This window comes from Pogona vitticeps, chromosome 2 (genome assembly GCF_051106095.1).
Source record: "Pogona vitticeps strain Pit_001003342236 chromosome 2, PviZW2.1, whole genome shotgun sequence".
NCBI lineage: Eukaryota > Metazoa > Chordata > Lepidosauria > Squamata > Agamidae > Pogona > Pogona vitticeps.
In genome coordinates this window covers 87214338-87231607 of record NC_135784.1, presented here as the reverse complement: position 1 = coordinate 87231607, position 17270 = coordinate 87214338, and positions in this window count along the sequence as shown.

The window sequence follows — 17270 nt, the reverse complement described above, 5'->3', positions numbered from 1 at the left end:
CTTAGTTTTAATTTTTTTTCCTTCCAGTCTTCCCATTTATATATCTTCTTTCTTTTTAACATATTTATCTTTTTTTTTTCCCCAGCTCTCCAACTCCACTACTAGAGTTAGGGATAATATTCCAGGACATAGTACTTCTCTCGATTTACAGTATTCCAAATCTCTTAATACATTCTTTATAAAGGGACTCTGGGTCTTTTTTAAATTATTATTTTAATACTATTTTTATATATTAATGAATTAATTCATTAATAGTTTTACACCGGACCAATTTGCAGCATTTTTTAAATCTAAAGTGGAGGCCATCCGCCGGGACCTGTCTCCTTTTTTGAACACAGTGAGTCGAGCTGAGATGTCAGCGCTCCATCTTGCCCAGCAATTTTTGACTCCTTTCTGCCTGTCGCGCCTGACACTGTGGCCAGGGCGCTGGATCGCTGTCGTGCCACCACCTCCTCCCTTGACCCCTGCCCGGCCTGGCTAATCAAAGCAGCCGGGCCTACAACAACTGAATGGGCCACTGTAATAATTAATGGGTCTTTCCTTGAGGGCAGATTTCCATTAGGCCCATTAGGAAGAAACCAAGTTTGGCGGCGGACGAAATTGGCAACTACAGGCCCATCGCCAATGTTTCTTTCCTAAGTAAGGTGGTTGAGAGGGTGGTGGCCGACCAGCTTCAGGCACACCTGGACGAACCAGATGCCCTGGATCCATTTCAGTCGGGCTTCAGGCTGCGCCATGGTACAGAAATGGCACTGGTCGCCCTGTGCGATGACCTATTGAGGAAGGCCGACAGGGGCAAAGTGTCCCTGCTGGTCCTCCTCGATATCTCAGCGGCCTTTGATACCATTGACCACGGTATCCTCCTGGGGAGGCTCTCCGAGTTGGGAATTGGGGGCCTTGCATTGGCCTGGCTCCCTTCCTTCTTGGAGGACCGTCCCCAGAGAGTGCAGCTTGGGGAGAGTGTCTCGGCCCCGTGGAATCTCAATTGTGGGGTTCCACAGGGGTCGATCATCTCCCCAATGCTATTTAACATCTACATGAGGCCACTGGGTGGGTCATCAGGGGGTGTGGAGCCCGGTGTCATCAGTACACTGATGATACTCAGCTCTACATCTCCTTTCCACCTACCGCAGGAGATGCCGTTCTGTCCCTTCAGCGCTGCCTGGGGACCGTACTGCAATGGATGCAGGAGAACGGGCTGAGGCTGAACCCGGGCAAGACGGAGGTACTAAGGGTGGGTGCCCCCACAGTCAGGAGCTTGGGAAACTCCCTCTCTTTTGGGGGTGGTGACCCTTCCTGCTAAGGATGGGGTCCGCAGATTGGGGATCCATCTCGACCCGGCGCTCACTATGGAATCCCAGGTGGCATCGGTGGTCCGAACCGCCTTCTACCATCTCAGGCGGGTAGCCCAGCTGTGGCCCTATCTCGATGTTGGGACGCTCACCACTTTGGTGCATGCGCTCATAATCTCAAGATTAGACCACTGTAATGCGCTCTACATGGGGCTGCCTTTGAGGCTGCTGCGGAAACTTCAGGTGGTGCAGAATGCAGCGGCCAGACTTCTTAGTGGTGTGAAAAAATACCAACACATTTCACCCACTCTGGCCGCATTGCACTGGCTGCCCATCTGATTCCGCATCGACTTCAAAGTGTTGATGCTCACGTATAAAGCCCTAAACGGTTTAGGGCCTCGATATCTGGCGGAACGCCTACTCCCACCAAGATCTACCCGTGTCACTCGCGCAAGTCAGGAGGTGAGGCTGAGGAGCCTAACGCCGAGGGAGGCCCAGAAGGAAAAGACAAGAAATCGGGCCTTCTCGGAGGTGGCTCCTCGCCTCTGGAACAACTTACCCCCTGATATTCGCGCGGCCCCCTCGCTGGGTATCTTCAAAAATCAACTAAAAACATTGATGTTTCGGCAGGCCTTTCCCCCTAGTTAATTCCTGATTCCCCTTTTCTTTTCTTTCCTAGTGTCTAACCCAATTGTTGAAAGTTTTCTTTTATGTAAAACTGCTTTTATTCATTGTTGTACCCCTTGTTGTAAGCCACCTAGAGTGGTCTTAATCGACTAGATAGGCGGGATATAAATAGAATTAATTAATAAATAAATAATTTCTTGTAAATCTCCCATTTCATATAACTCTTGTTGTTCATATTATTTCCTTATTTTGTGTTATGATATCTAGAATAATTCTTAATTGATTTGCTACATAATGTTTACTAATATTTGGCAACTCAAACCTCTTTTTTGTGATAGATACATCTTTTTGTTTCCTGGTTTTCTTACCTCTGTCACAAAATTCATTTATTATTGTTTGTATTTCTTTCCATTCTCATTCTGAATATTTAAATGGAATCATCCAAAACAAAAATTAAATTTTGGCAATATTTTCATTTTATACAGTGCAATTTTACTAAACCATTATCTTTTACTTCTTTCTTTATTCTTTCCATATTTATTTTCTCCAAATCTTATATATTTATTCTCCTTTGGTCAGACATCATCTGGAGTACTGTGTCCAGTCCTGGACACTGCAGGTTGAGAAGGATATTGAAGGTCTGGAGCGTGTTTAAAGGAGGATAATCAAATAAAAAAGTGTCCAGAAACCCACCCCTGTAAGGAATGGTTGAGAGATTTGGACATATTAGTCTGAAGAAGATTGAGAGGTGATAGGATAGCCATCCTTATATATTTGAAAGGATATTACATGGAAGCTGGAGGCCTGAGAGTGTAGGACCCCAATTAATGGAAACAAATGACCAGAAAGAATATTCAGGACTAAATGTTAGTGAGAGCTTCCTACTTGTAAAAGCAGGATGAATTATCTCAGAAGGCACTAGTCTCACTGGACACTCTTAAACAAAGATTGGATTTCCACCTGTGAGGAATGCTGTAGTTGTGCACTTCTTACTTTGGCAGATGGTTGGACCTGAGGAACCTTACAGTCCTTTCTGGTTTTTGTTCTATAATTCAACCCAGTATTACACAGAAGGAAGGCATGTGTCACCGTGCAAATGTTTTGTGGCAACCAAACACAAACACAAAATGTTTCGTGGCACCAAACAGAAAATCTACAATTCAGAAAAGATCTAGACCAATTATACAAGGCATCCCTATAACTGAAATAGAACAGAAGCTGTGAGAATATATTGCTTATCATGAAACCCTCATCCTCAGTTGGACAGCTCTCTGTCTTCGTGCAGGTAAGTGATCTTCATTGGTTTTTCTAGGCCAATGCTTCCCAACCTTGGGTTTCCAGATGTTCTTGGACACCAACTCCCAGAAATCCTGGCCAGCACAGCTAGCAGTGAAGGCTTCTGGAAGTTTTAGTCCAAGAACTTCTGGGGACACAATGTTGAGTATCATTGTTCTAGCAGACAGGGAGAGCTGTTGCCAAAGCTGCCTCTGTCCTATCCTGTAAGTCCACTCATAGCTTTTGCTGAATTAATGGTGTCAAGGTCAGTGGTATGTGGACCTGAGACTCTGAATCAGTGCATTGTCCCCATATTCCTTAATCTGACATGGCTCCACTTGCAAAAGGTATAAAATGAGCCATCCGGAAACCCAGAAGACCAGTCAAGAAATGCTCCTTTGAGGTTGGGGGGAGTGGAAGATTCTAGAGTCCCCTAGTCTGCATGGCCATGGGAAGCTGTAGTTCCCAAAGGGGAAATTTTTCAGGCTGTGCAAGAAAATAATAATACAGTAAACATTCCTGACCACTGCTGTGCATCTTGTGTCAGACTGACAGACCTGGGAACAAGGCCCATTTCGTTCTCTGAGCTCTGCACCCCAGCAGGACCCTCAGTGCTGGCCATATGCTATTTAAGAGGTGCCAGAAAGAGCAACCCAGCTTTGTCTTCAGAGGTTATCAGTGATAAACACAAGGCAAGTGGTCAGTGAAAAACCCAGCAGTTCACCTGGCTCAGAGGCAGGCTTACTGCTACTGCTGTTGCTGCTGAGAAACCTTGGGCAGGACCTTGCCCTTCCTACATGCCTCCATACTCAGTTGGCAAAGAGGCTAAAAATCTCTCTCTCTCTCTCTCTCTCTCTCTCTCTCTCTCTCTTTCTCTCTCTCTCTCTCTCTCTCTCTCTCTCTCTCTCTCTGCTTGCAAACCTGAAGACTAGAATGATTGAAGTTGGTAATGTATTCTGTTTCTAGCATAAGCCTAACACAAGCTCAAAGAATGAGAGATACTCAGTGGAAGTGTTGTCCAAAGTTTTGCACCCATGGAGATGGATCTTGGCTCTCGTTCCAGACATAGAAGCATTGCTTATATAAGCATCTAAATTATCCTATGCAATAAGTTTGGCCACTGCATTGAAGACAGATTGGTGATGCTTTGCCAATAACGGTAGCCCAAGGTTACCCTTGGCATCAGTGCCCTCTCTGAATGTGAGACTTACCTTTAGTAGTCAAGGCTGTTCCAAGACATTTTGCTGTCTGAGCAGGTATAATGGCATCGCCTCTCCGTGCCATGTACAGAAGCTGACTGGGCTGGCAGTAGAATCTTACAGCCATTGCTGGCAATGGGACAACAGCATCCTTTTCCACCCTGGAGGCACCAAGCTAGTTAGAAGCTTCAAGGTTTGTAATGTATCATGCTGAGCTTTTTTCACCAGCATAAGGGAACAGAGAGTGCTTGAAACACAGCCAAGATAATGTCATCACTGCCCACTGTGCTGAATGGTAGGGCTGGCCCTGGTTCAAGGCAGGCTGGAGGGCTGTTCTTCCACTGAGTTTGTGCAGGGATCAGTGAAGGAAAAGAAAGTCCTGATCATTAAGGCCGTAACTACATTATACACATATCCCAATTTAATAATCATGCCTTCCTCAGGGAACCTCAAAGGCTTACACGTTGGGGAGGGAAAATGCTAAGAATCTGTAGCACAGAATCCTCTGAATCCTCATTCATCAAAACTCCCATTGTTCCCTAGGAGAAGATAATGCAAACAAGCTAAACCAATCAGCTGTAAGTGTCAGTACAGGAATACAATGTCATGAGAAGACAAGGCTGCTCGGAAAACACAATGATGCTGGAAAACTTGAAGGCAAAGGATGACCTTACATGGCATGTATTGGCTCCATGAAGGAAACAGCAGCCTTGGTTTGCAAGCCTTGAGCAGGGCTGTTAATGACAGAACCTTTTGGAAGTCATCCTTTCATAGACTGCTGTTAAGTCAGAAGCAATTTGATAGCACACAAGAACAATAAGGTGACATTTTTATGAAATCTGTCTATGTGGAGGCCATGTTTATATATATATGTACACAATATACACTAGAGCAGGAGCATCATGCATAGACTTGATGATGATAGTATCGTAATTATGATATGATGTGTGAGATGTCAATATCAAATATTTTAAGATCCAGAAAAAAAATAATGTATGTGATATATTCATCCATTAGTGCTCCATAATGTACCACCTCTCTGCTGATCATAAGAACTTTTACTGCTGGCTGATACTGTTGATAATATCCAGTGACACCTGCTAATGGAGAATTAATCTGCAATTGCAAAATCACTCAGCCAAAACATCAGTCAACAAGAATGTGAAGCAACACTTAAATCTGCTGGCGATTGATTGATTGCGTTCTGCCCTGCCTTTCTCCTTAAAAAAAACACAAGGCAACTTACATTATTAAAGGAGAATGTTTAAATCTAAAACAATGAGTATAAAAAGATGGCTTACACCATGAAAAGGCAATATTTAAAGCTGAAAACAATAAGTAAGCAAATATTTTAAAAAGAACAAACAAATACCACTGTAAGAAATGGTAAACAAAAGCAATACTAAAAACACATCCAAAGTGGTAATGCTTAATGACCCATTTAAAATTCTCATTCAGGCAACCAGTCACTCAGGGAAAGCTTGCATGAAGATAAATAGTCTTTGCCTGCTCAGAGAAGGTCAGCAAAGATGGAGGCAACCTAACCAGTGGGAGGAAGTTCCAAAGTTTCAGAGCAGCAACAAAGAAAACCCTCTCCTGTGTTCCCTGTGCAGATGGTGGGACCGAGAGAAAGGCCTTTCTTGATGATCTTAACACCTGAGCAGGCTCATAATGGGATAGGTGGCATTTGAGATAGCTTGAACCCAAGCTTTTTAGGGCTTTATAGGTTAGAACCAGCACTTTGAATTGTGCCTGAAAAAGGATCCACAGCCAGTGGATATACTAACAAGAGTGGCTTTCCACATTATTTCTGAAAGCATTTTAGAAATATTAAAATATTGAAATTGGATTGTCTTCTTAATGGTTTAATTTGATAATAATTCATCTATACTTGGCACTGTATTGAGTTTAATCTATATTTATAGATTGTACAGGTGTGTATGAATTATATAAATTCATATACACCTGTACAACCAGGGGCTAAAATACATCTATATATTCACGCAATATTATGAGGTGTATATGAATTCAGCATCAGTTGTCTCTGCTAATATTCATCTGCACATTAAATGTGAAGATTGAGTTTAATCTGTAAATATAGATTAAACTCAATACAGTGCCAAGTATAGATGAATTACTATCAAATTAAAACATTAAGAAGACAATCCAGTTTCAAACAAACCATACTTATTCAGTCTTTTTCTAATTGACCTATCGTGAACTTTAACATTTAACATGCTAACTGAGTCCTGTAGAGTTTGAGATGTAATTCTTGGTTTTTTCTCTGAGTATTGCATGGTCTGACCTTGGACACCAACTCCTGGGAAGGCTGGCAATTGTCTTGAATGTTTTCCACTTGTGAATAAGCTTTGCTGTAGAATGATGGACTTTAAATTGTTTAGAAATGGCCTTCTAACCCTTCCAAGATTGATGGGCAACAACAACTGCTACACTATGATCATGGCTGATGTGCTTCCTCCTTGGCATTGTGTTAACACACACCTGAATGCTCCAGACCAGTAAACTGCTAAAACTTCAGCTTTTATAGAGGTGGTCACATCTGCTGATTATCAGTTACTCAAGGGCATTTGGTTAGCAGGACCTGGGTGCTAATTCACCTCTTAATTCCTATGGAAGCAGGAAGGGTATACTTAGTTTTTCATATATGGCTTCTCCCTTTTGGCTCTAATTTGTAAAATAAATCATGACATGGTGTAATATGTCTTGTGTTGCTGTTCATCTGAGATTGTATTTACCTTATTTTCAGACCCACTAAGGACCAGATTGTTTTTATGTCCTGCTATGTAAAATCATAGAATTCAAAGAGGGTGTACTTTCATTTCCAGACGACTGTATCTTATACTGAGAAAAACAAGACTTTTGCCATCCAAACCTACATGGCAGCTGGTCAAGCAACCCTATCCTTGCATGCCCTTCCCCATGCGGAACAATGGCTGCAATCCTGTGCAGCATTTCCTGGAAAGAGATGCCGCTGAATTCCAGAGGGTCTTTTTTTCTGAGAAGCCACGAGAACCATGTCCAGATGAAGATGTTCTCAGGTTGCCAGGTGCAAAAGAGGAGGGGCTCCCAATCTTTACCAGTTCAACAGAAAGCTGGAATTCAGCAAGTGTAGCTTGTCACACAGAGAGGTTAGACAAGGGACTGAAGCCCATTTCAAACTCACCACAGCGAGCCTGTCGTGGAGTTTGGATTGCACCCTAAAAGACTAGATGTATCCAGGGTGAAACACACATGGCCCTTGTGACAGTGGGACCTGAACAGGCACCTTTGTCAATGTTCCAGTTTCTGCCGCACATACCAAAAGACTACCTTTCCAACAGAAAAGGAGGAAAGCATAGAAGAACTCAAAGGCAGCCCCCACCAATCTTGTTTTCCTTTGAGATGGATTGCGTTCCTATGCACTGCCCGAAGGAAGGAAGGAAGGAAGGAAGGAAGGAAGGAAGGAAGGAAGGAAGGAAGGAAGGAAGGAAGGAAGGAAGGAAGGAAGGAAGGAAGCAGTGGTTGATTCAGAAATAAGGTATGCTATCTCATGAAAGATGCCTTCGAGGGGAGGGGTATTTTGCATCAGGCCCTTGTGAACACAGCAAAAGACTTGCTGTGTCTGACTGAGGTAACCAGGAGGAGGAACCCAGCCTGCCTGAGCTTGGCAGGAAGCTTTCCTGGCCTTGTGTTTGCCTGCCAGGCTCCTGGGGGGCTGCAGTCGCAGTAGGGCCGTTGGAAGACAATGGGAGCTGATTGCTGTGCGCGCAGGCGAAGGCAGCAGTTAGAGCAGGAGAGGATAATAGCAGTTCTTGGGTCTGGAGGGTTCAGCCCTCCTCAAAATAGAATTAGATAATGGCTATGATTAGTGCCATGGAGAGCCATGGACATGTGCTGCCTGCTGAGAGGCCTGGTGGGAGCCAGAGCTGCAGCACTCCCAATATGCCACCCTTCCTGACCCCCCAACCCACCACACCACGCACCATTTGCCTCAGCCTGACACCCCTCTCTGGGCTCTGATGCCAGAAGACTCATCCAAGGCGAGAATTCTAAACAACACACCCCACTTCTTACTCTGCTCCTTGCTGGCTCTACTAGCATTGCTGTTGCTTCCAAATAATGCTGTCACACAGCATTGAGGAACCACAACTGATTAATTAACAGGGTCCATTATGTCACCTGCCACCACTTCTCAGAGCTAAGCTTCTATCCTCACTGTAAGCCTAGGAACACAGGTGGAAGGCGAAGCTGTCAATCGCACAACTGCACCCCTTCTCTCCCTCTCTTTTCTCCCCACTCTAGCTTTTTTCCCCCTACAGAGCACTCAGAGAAGCACGTATTTGGTCCCTTTGAATTTCTTTCACTGAGAAAAAAGAAGAAGAAAAGCTGTGTACACAATCCAAAGGAAAGAGTGGGTGATAGGCTTTGTTAGACCACTAAAAGCTCACATACAGAGGCTAGCTTTCAATTCTGCATGAGTCGATCCAGTTGTAGGCAGGTTGATGACTGGACTTTAAAGAGAAAAGCAAACAAAAATCCCCCTCATTGCCCTCTTCTATCTCCTCCTGCTTACAAAGGGGAAGTTTTCCATTTGTCTTTGTGTTTTTTTTTTAATGATGCAGCGCTTCTGCACTTCCCTGATACATACTTTAAAAATTATTTACTTCCTGTGCCCCTTCACAGAGCCTATATCCAGAAGTGCGTCTCCTCTTGAGCCACTCCATGACACTGGCAAATTCAAAGAGGAAGGCTTGCTTTAGTTCTCTTCTAGCATTTGCACATGTTGGCAATAAATCAAAATGGAGCAATCTTACCCACACCAAAAAAGTAGAAACCCCTGACAAGGTCTCAAAAAGGTGCTGGTAGGAATGTTCTGAGAGTGAACTGATTCAGTCCCGCAAACATGTTGTCTGATCACTGACTTCATGAATGAACTAGTTTGTTTTCACAGCAAACAAAACAGCAGGCTAAATACCTGTCTAGCTACCCTCTTAGTGGTCTAACAGAGGTACTATTAAGAAAGATTCAAAAGAAGTCAGATTCAACTTTGGTCCACTTCAGAGTCCTGTTTCCACTCAGACATCTCAGAATTCAGCCCATTTCAATTTAGGATTTTTTCACAACCCAAGTGCCAATATGTACATGCCACTAGGGAGCCCTGGTTACGTAGTGTGAGGAATCTTACTTTTTTCTTTGTCAGGAATGTGGTTGAATCCTATATACAAGAATGATAATAGAGCAGTGGCTGGAATCCAATTTTGTATGCAAAAGATGCCAGCTGTTTTGCTCAGCCTAAGCACGAAAGACGTTTCATAGAGTGTAGGAACATGGGAAATTGCTTTATACTGACTGAAATCATAGTCCATTCCGTCTAAATTTGTCAGATCTGACTGTCAGCAGTTCAACAGTGTTTCAGGCAGAATTCTTTTCCGACTGTGCCAGGAGATCCATGGTGCACCCTGGTGGCCTCTGATCCAAGCACTAAGCAGTGCTCCCTGGGCAAGGCTAGCTATGAGGTCTAGCATAATGATTCTCTGCACTTCCAAATTTAACACAACAACAGTGTGAGTACAGTGTCAGTCATGAGATTCACATTGATCAGCCCAGCTTCAGTTGCAAAGGCTAACTCTAACCCGTGCTCCTTTTCCTGTAAGCCACCAGAAGAGATTTATCTTGTGGAAAGGTTGAATTCCATGCAAATCAACCAATTAAATATTGTAATACTTCCATGAAGAAGCCAAGAAGTGGGGCATCTGGTGGATTCCCCCATCCTCTGCAAAGAACTGGCTTCCTTTCAGAAGAGCGGTTGGGCACCAGCCTATGCCAGTGGCATTTTCCGCAGGCAACAGCTTTTACCATCTTTATAATTCATGGAGCACAGCCGTTTGATCTCAGCACTTTGAAGAGGCTCTTAACCATTTTTACTAATGTAGCAGCTGGCCTGGCAAGGGAACAATTGATGCAAAATGGGTATCTGGTTTTAATTGGCTCAACACTGGGACTGAACAATGGCCTCCACAACAACAACAGAACTTCCCCACAATGGCAGCTACACATAGCCCAGAAACACTGCAGTAAATCAGCACATTCCTGCATATGCTCATGCATGCATTCACAATTTACAAGACCATGCAAGTGCCTGGAAATGCATCAAAGGCGAAGGGCTCAAAGGCATGAGCTTTTCTCTTTCTCTGTAGTGCCATACTAACTGTGTTATAGACCAATTGTCAGCAGCTGTGGCCCTCAAACAGACTTTGGACTGCATTGGCACAATCCCTCACCACCAATTATGGTGGCTAGAGATGAAGGGACATGGGAGCCAGTAACATCTATCTATAGGCACTTAGGGGTGATGACAAGTTCCCTTGGTCCTTGTTGGAGCAACTCTTTCTAAGATCTTCTATCCCAGTGGTCCGGGAACAGGGATAAATCACCCCAAATGGGGTAAAAGTGAAAATCCTGGGGGTAATGAACAGACCGCTACCCCCCTCCCTCCCACCCCCCACTCCTGCAGCCAAATCTCAAATTGTAAGCCACCTCTCCCTGTTACTTCCTAGTTGCAGCAGGCACTTGTAAATCCTCCGTTCGTTCAGAGATCGGAGATAAGCCTGCTTAATTGGCTACAGCTGTGGAATAGCCCCAAGCAATCAATCAATCTGGGGATTTGAATGACTGCTTCCTCTGGAAATGAATGCAAGCAAGCAGGAGGCGAGAAAGGATCAAGTTAACGAGGGGAAGGAAGGTGCGAGAGACCGAGGGCTTCATCAAGCTTATTTAAATGTATGGAGAAAATGGATGGAGAAAATGGATGGATGGAGGATGGATGGGTGGGTGGACATATGTGTGTGTGTGTGTGTGTGTGTGTGTGTGTGTGTGTGAGAGAGAGAGAGAGAGAGAGAGAGAGAGAGAGAGAGAGTGATTCAAAACTATGAAAAAAGGAACAGGCAAGGCTTGAATTAAGGCAGGAAAAAGGGTGGAGGGAGGGAGGGTGGGTGGATGTGTGTTTGTGTGTGTGTGTATGAGAGAGAGAGAGAGACTGACTCAAAACTATGAAAAGAACAGGCAAGGCTTGAATTAAGGTGGGAAAAAAGGGTGGCTTCATCAAATACTGTATCATTTCCTTCCTTTCAAATCAAGGGGGTAATGTTGGCTTATATAAATTTGGGGGGGGGAGGTAAAAAAGTTCCCTGACCCCTGTTCTATCCAGACCACTGGACCATCTAAGGCTTCATTGTTGCAGGGGGTTACCCTGAGGGAGGCCCAGAAAATGACCACCAGGAACCTGGAGTTCTTGGTGGCAGCTGCAACATTGTGGAACTCACTGCCTGTTGATATATGCCAAAATCCCTCCCTTCTGTCCTTCAGGAAGCAGGCCAGATCAGAGCTATTCAAAAAAGTGTTCAGGACCATCCTCCCCACATGAAAGACTCCTCAACCCATCTTGCGTAATTTATAATTTATCTAGCTGTCTCCATCTGGGTATGTGTGCGTGTTGTGTTATATTATACTACACTTACAATTGATCTGTTATTGATGTTTTTAACATGGTATTTTGGGTTGAATGTTATGGACATACTTTGTAAACCACCCAGAGTAGTTACTTGCCATTAGATGGGTAGGATATCAATGCAATATAATACAATACAGTAATGAGAGAAGGCAGAGTATGAGCAGGAAACTGGGATATTCAAAGGATGTTGTCCAAGGTTTTTAAAGAAAATAAGGGATTGACAATTTAATCCAGGCACAAGGAAACAAGAATGTAACTCGCAGTTTAGCTCCTGATACTACAGTAAGTCACATGGAGCAGTGCTTGACAGAGTGTGCCCTCCTCGTCATAGTTGGACTAAGAGTTTGACTAAGAGAGCCAGTAGATAGCATACCTAAGTAGGACTCAGGAAACCTGGGTTCAAATCCCTATTTGGCCTTGTAAACTCACTGGGGACAGGGAGGCAATAATAAACCACTCCTTGAACATCTCATATACTTTGAAACCCTTATTAAGGTTGTCATAGATTGGAGCAACTTGATGACAGATATCAAAGTTATACCTAGAAAGTCTCCCTGCTGATGTAGCCAAAAGTGGGACCCTCTGAGTTCTATGCTCCCCTCCCAGTAAGTAACAGTTGATGAGCCTTGCTGTCAAGGCCTGAGTCTCGTTATGGAAGGTTGTGAGGTGATGGCTGGCATGGCAGTCCCCCCCAGCAATACTCTTTGGCACTTCAAAACCCACATTGCTCCCTAGTATTCAGGGGCACCTCAAGCAATGCAGTAGCCTGGGAAGTAATTGGAACATGACTGGAAGAGAACGTGCCACTACACACATATACCAGAGCACAAGGCCATGCCTACTGCAGAGCATCAAGGCCAAAACAAAGGCTTGTTTTGCTGCTTCTGCTGCTTTTTCACACACTCATTCAGTGGTTTTAAGGGTTATTATATGGATCCCAATAGCTGGGACTCCTAAACCCTGAGAAGACGAAATTGAGGGTGAAGTTAGTCATTCTTTTGACAAGTTAGATTCCAAAATGTGTACAAGTTAGGTGTCCAATGCACTAATATCAGTGTTATGGGATCAGTTTCAGTTGTTGAGGCTCAAAGTAGTGGACACAAAGCAGTTGCAACTGTTGGGCTGACCACCTGCCCCCCTCAACCTACTTCAGGGTCCATGTTGACCAAGGTGGAGCAAGAATGTGGGGGAAGCTGGCTAGCCTAAATGGGGGATTGTGTGCTCCCTCAGTCGCTGAGCCCAGATGGATCAGACCACTATTGCCCAGTCGGAAGTGCCTCCCTTGGGGACAAGGTGCTCAAAAGGATGGTACCAGTGACCCAGTTTTGAGATACTGATCAATTATTTAAATTGTTTCAATCTGGGTTTGGGGGGGGTTGGAGCTACCTGAGGTGCTGTCATAAGAGTAGATAAACTTTATTCAGCAAGAAAGGCAAGCAGCGTTGTTAACCTTGCGACACTTGCTCAGACTCTCAGGGACTTCTTACACCATCATCTGTCATAACCTCTTAGACCAACTTCATTAAAAGGAGTCTGGGGACCCTGTTCTGTCATGATTACATTTTTTGTAATGGGTTGCTCTTATACAGTACACTGGGTAACTGTATCATTGCTCCCTGGTAGGGCTGTCATGAGTACTGCAACATACATTGTCCCCACTACTACATCGTATCTGTATGTAGCCACAGGGAGCAGTCCTTAGGAGTTTTGGAGTGCGATGTCACCAGTATGCTGATGGCACCCATCTGATTCCCTGGTGCATCTGGTTCAGAAGTGGCCATGCAAGTTTGGAATAAATGTCTAGACGTAGTGAGGATGTGGATGTGAGGTCAAGAGAGTAAAAACTGGCAAAACAGGGGGCCCTTGGGATGTCATCCTTATGCCCACGTATTAGAGAGGTTGCCTGTTCTGAGAAAGTTGTACATCCCAGGAGTAGCAGGCTTATAGTCTGGTGGTGCTCCTAAACCTGTCATTGTCACTAGAGGCCCAGACAGCTGCAGTGAGACACAGTGTATTTTTGTCTGTGTTGGGCTGGTATGCCAGCAACAACTCCTGTGAAGAAGGATGGCTTGGCCACTGTAATGCATGCATTGTTAACCTCATGCCTTCATTACTGTAATGCATTCTACACTGCCACCTTTACCTATTTTGGTGCAGAAAGCACATGCAATGCACATGCTTCACTATTCCCCTGAATATTTTGCAAAAGCTTCCTCTTTGATACAAGACATGTACGAACATTAAGTTCATTCACAATGAAGACCATTCTATTTAACTGAGAATTTATGATCTTATAATGACAGCCAATGAAAGAAGAAATTGCCAAAGCAGGACTGCAGTGGAATCTTAAGAAGACAAAAATCATGGCTACAGAAAAACTACACTACTTTAGTACTGGCAGTGAAGACATTGAAATAATCAAGGGATTTTGCATACAGTACCTTGGTTCAATCTTCAATCCAAATGCAGACCTCAGCCAAGAAATCAGAAGACTGAGACTCGAAAAGATAGGAATGAAGGAATTAGAAAAGATCATCAAGTGAAAGGATGTGTCACTGGAGACTTAGATCGTCCACACTCTTGTATTTGTGATCTTCACTATGCATGGGTGTGAATGTTGGACAGTTAATAAAGCTGAAAGGAATAATATTGATTTGTTTGAAATGCAAAGCTGGAGGAGAGTTTTGTGGATTTTCTGATCTGCCAGAAAAATGAACAAGTGGTTCATGGATCAAATCAAGTGTGAACTATCTCTGGAGTAAAAAAAAATTGAAACTGAGGCTGTCCTACTTTGGGCGCATCATAAGGAAGGAGGACTCTCTGGAAAAGACAATAATGTTGTGGAAGGTGGAAGGCAGCAGGAAAAGAGAAAGACCAACTATGACATGGACTGACTCCCTAAAAGAAAGTGCAGGCTTGAGTTTATGAGAGCTAAGCAGAGCAGTTGAGGACAGGACATTTTGGAGGTTGCTCATTTCCAGGGTGGCCATGAGTCAGAAGCAACTTGACACGACATAACAAGAATGGCAATCAATATACCGTAGGTTTAGTTGTTTTTTAATCATATATCTGAGCCCATGCTTATTATTTATCCTCCTGAACTGCAGGTTTTTTTTTTTCTTCACCATATAGATCAACACAGCAACTACTTTTCAAAATTTAGATTTTAGTGTAATTATATATTGTTTGAATATTATTAGTAATTTTTCACCACCTAGAAATGGTAACATAACAGGCAGTATACAAATAAGTGCGACTTGCAAGAAAACAACTACAGCAGTAGGTGGAAAGAAGAATGAACAAGAATACCATAAGCAGATAATTTTCAAAATAATTCACCATGGAAGTTGGCAGAACAAATCTATTACCGGTATCTATATACAGGAGCCACACTGCCCTCTAATGGAAATAACATGCCTGAAGGACATGGTAAATCTAGGGTGTCTGGAAATTTGCTGCTGAAAGATGTGCACCAAACCATAAAGACCATCTTGGTCTTGATGTCTTGCAACTTCCAGTATTAGGATGAGAAAATTCCATTTGCACCAGCACTAATTTATTATTTATTTTAAATGTTCATATACTGACCTCCATTAAAAAATTAAGAACTCCTAAGATTTTAGTATGTCCCAGAGCTAGTGATCAGAGAGCAAGTAAGGGACAAAGGCTTGAAGACCAGGAAAATTTTACTGTAGGTGGACAGCAGAAGAACACTAAAGCACTGTACATCAAACAGCTAGATTTTTATATTACCACAAGCGGTCCTTATAGATCGCATGTACACTAAGCTACTGCAAAATGGGTAAGTATAAAGTTATTAGGAGGATGTTGCCATTGGACTCAGAAGACTCAGTGCAAATTTCTGTTGAGCCCTGTGATTTAGACAGCATGAACAAATTACTTGCTCGTGGTCTATCTTACAGTTATTATGAAAAGGAAGTTGGGACAAGTGCCATGTATATTGTCCTGAGTTACTCAGAAAAAAGATACTGTACACAAATAAGCTAATTACAAGGGAAATGCTTGATAAACATGCAATCTTGATAGACATTCCAACATGACACTGGAACTAAAGGCTGAAGTAGAAAGGAGAAGAAAAATACTGGCCCACCTTAGCCATTATAGCTCAGTAATTGGGAGTTTGGTTCCCCACTGAGTCTGAGAGGTGCCGGCCTTGATGATCCAAATTGTACCTTCCAGCTCTGCAGTTCTAAAATGATGGTGATTATTATTCATAGAATCATAGAACAATGAAGTTGGAGGGGTCCTATAAGGGCATCTTCCAACCCCCTGCCCAATGCAGGAATACAAATCAAAGGATATCTAGCAGGTGGTTGTCTAAATTTCTCTTGAATGCTTCCAGTGTTGCAGCACTCACCACCTCTCGAGGTAATTGGTTCCATTGCTGTACTGCTCTAAGAGATAGGAATCCTGGTATTCAACCAAAATCTGACTTCCTGTAACTTGAGCCTATTGTTGCATGTCCTGCACTCTGGGATGATCAAGAACAATCCTGCCCCTACTCTGTATGACAGCCTTTCAAGTACCGTGTTCTCCCAAAAATAAGATAGGGTTTAATATTAATTTTTGCTCCAAAAACACATTAGGACTTATTTTCAGGGGATGTTTTATTTTATTTTTCATGTTCCAAAGTCTACATTTATTCAAATACAGTCATGTTATCTTCTTCTGGTTGCTGCACAATGGTGGAGGGCAGGGTTTCACTTAACTGGGGCTTATTTTTGGGGTAGGGTTTGTATTACGAGCATCCTGAAAAATCATACAGTACTAGGATTTGTTTTCAGGTTAGATCTTATTTACAGGGAAATAGAGTATTTGAAAAGTGTTATCGTTATCACCCCTTTGTCTTATTAAGGCTAAGCATGCCCAGTTCTTCCAGTCTTTCCTCATAAGGCTTGATTTCCAGCCCCCTGATCATCCTTGTCACCCTCCTCTGAACTTGCTCCAATGTGTCAGCATCCTTCTTGAAGTGTGGTGTCCAGAACTGGACACAGTACTCAAAATGAGGCCTAACCAGTTCCAAATAGAGGGGAACTAGTGCCTCACAGGATTTGGAAACTATACTTTGTCATTTTTGTTGCCACGTCACGCTGTTGGTGCTTATTCAGCTTGTGATCTACGATGATTCCAATGTCCTTCTCACTTGTAGTACTGCTGAGCGAGGTATCCCCCATCTTGTAACTGTGTTTGGTTTCTTTTTCATAGCAGCAATACTTTGCGCCTATCCCTGTTAAATTTTATTCTGTTGTTTTCAGCCCAGTGCTCCAGCCTATCTAAATCATTTTGAATTTTATTTCTGTCTTCCAGGGTATTAGCTATTCCACCCAATTTTGTGTCATGCACAAT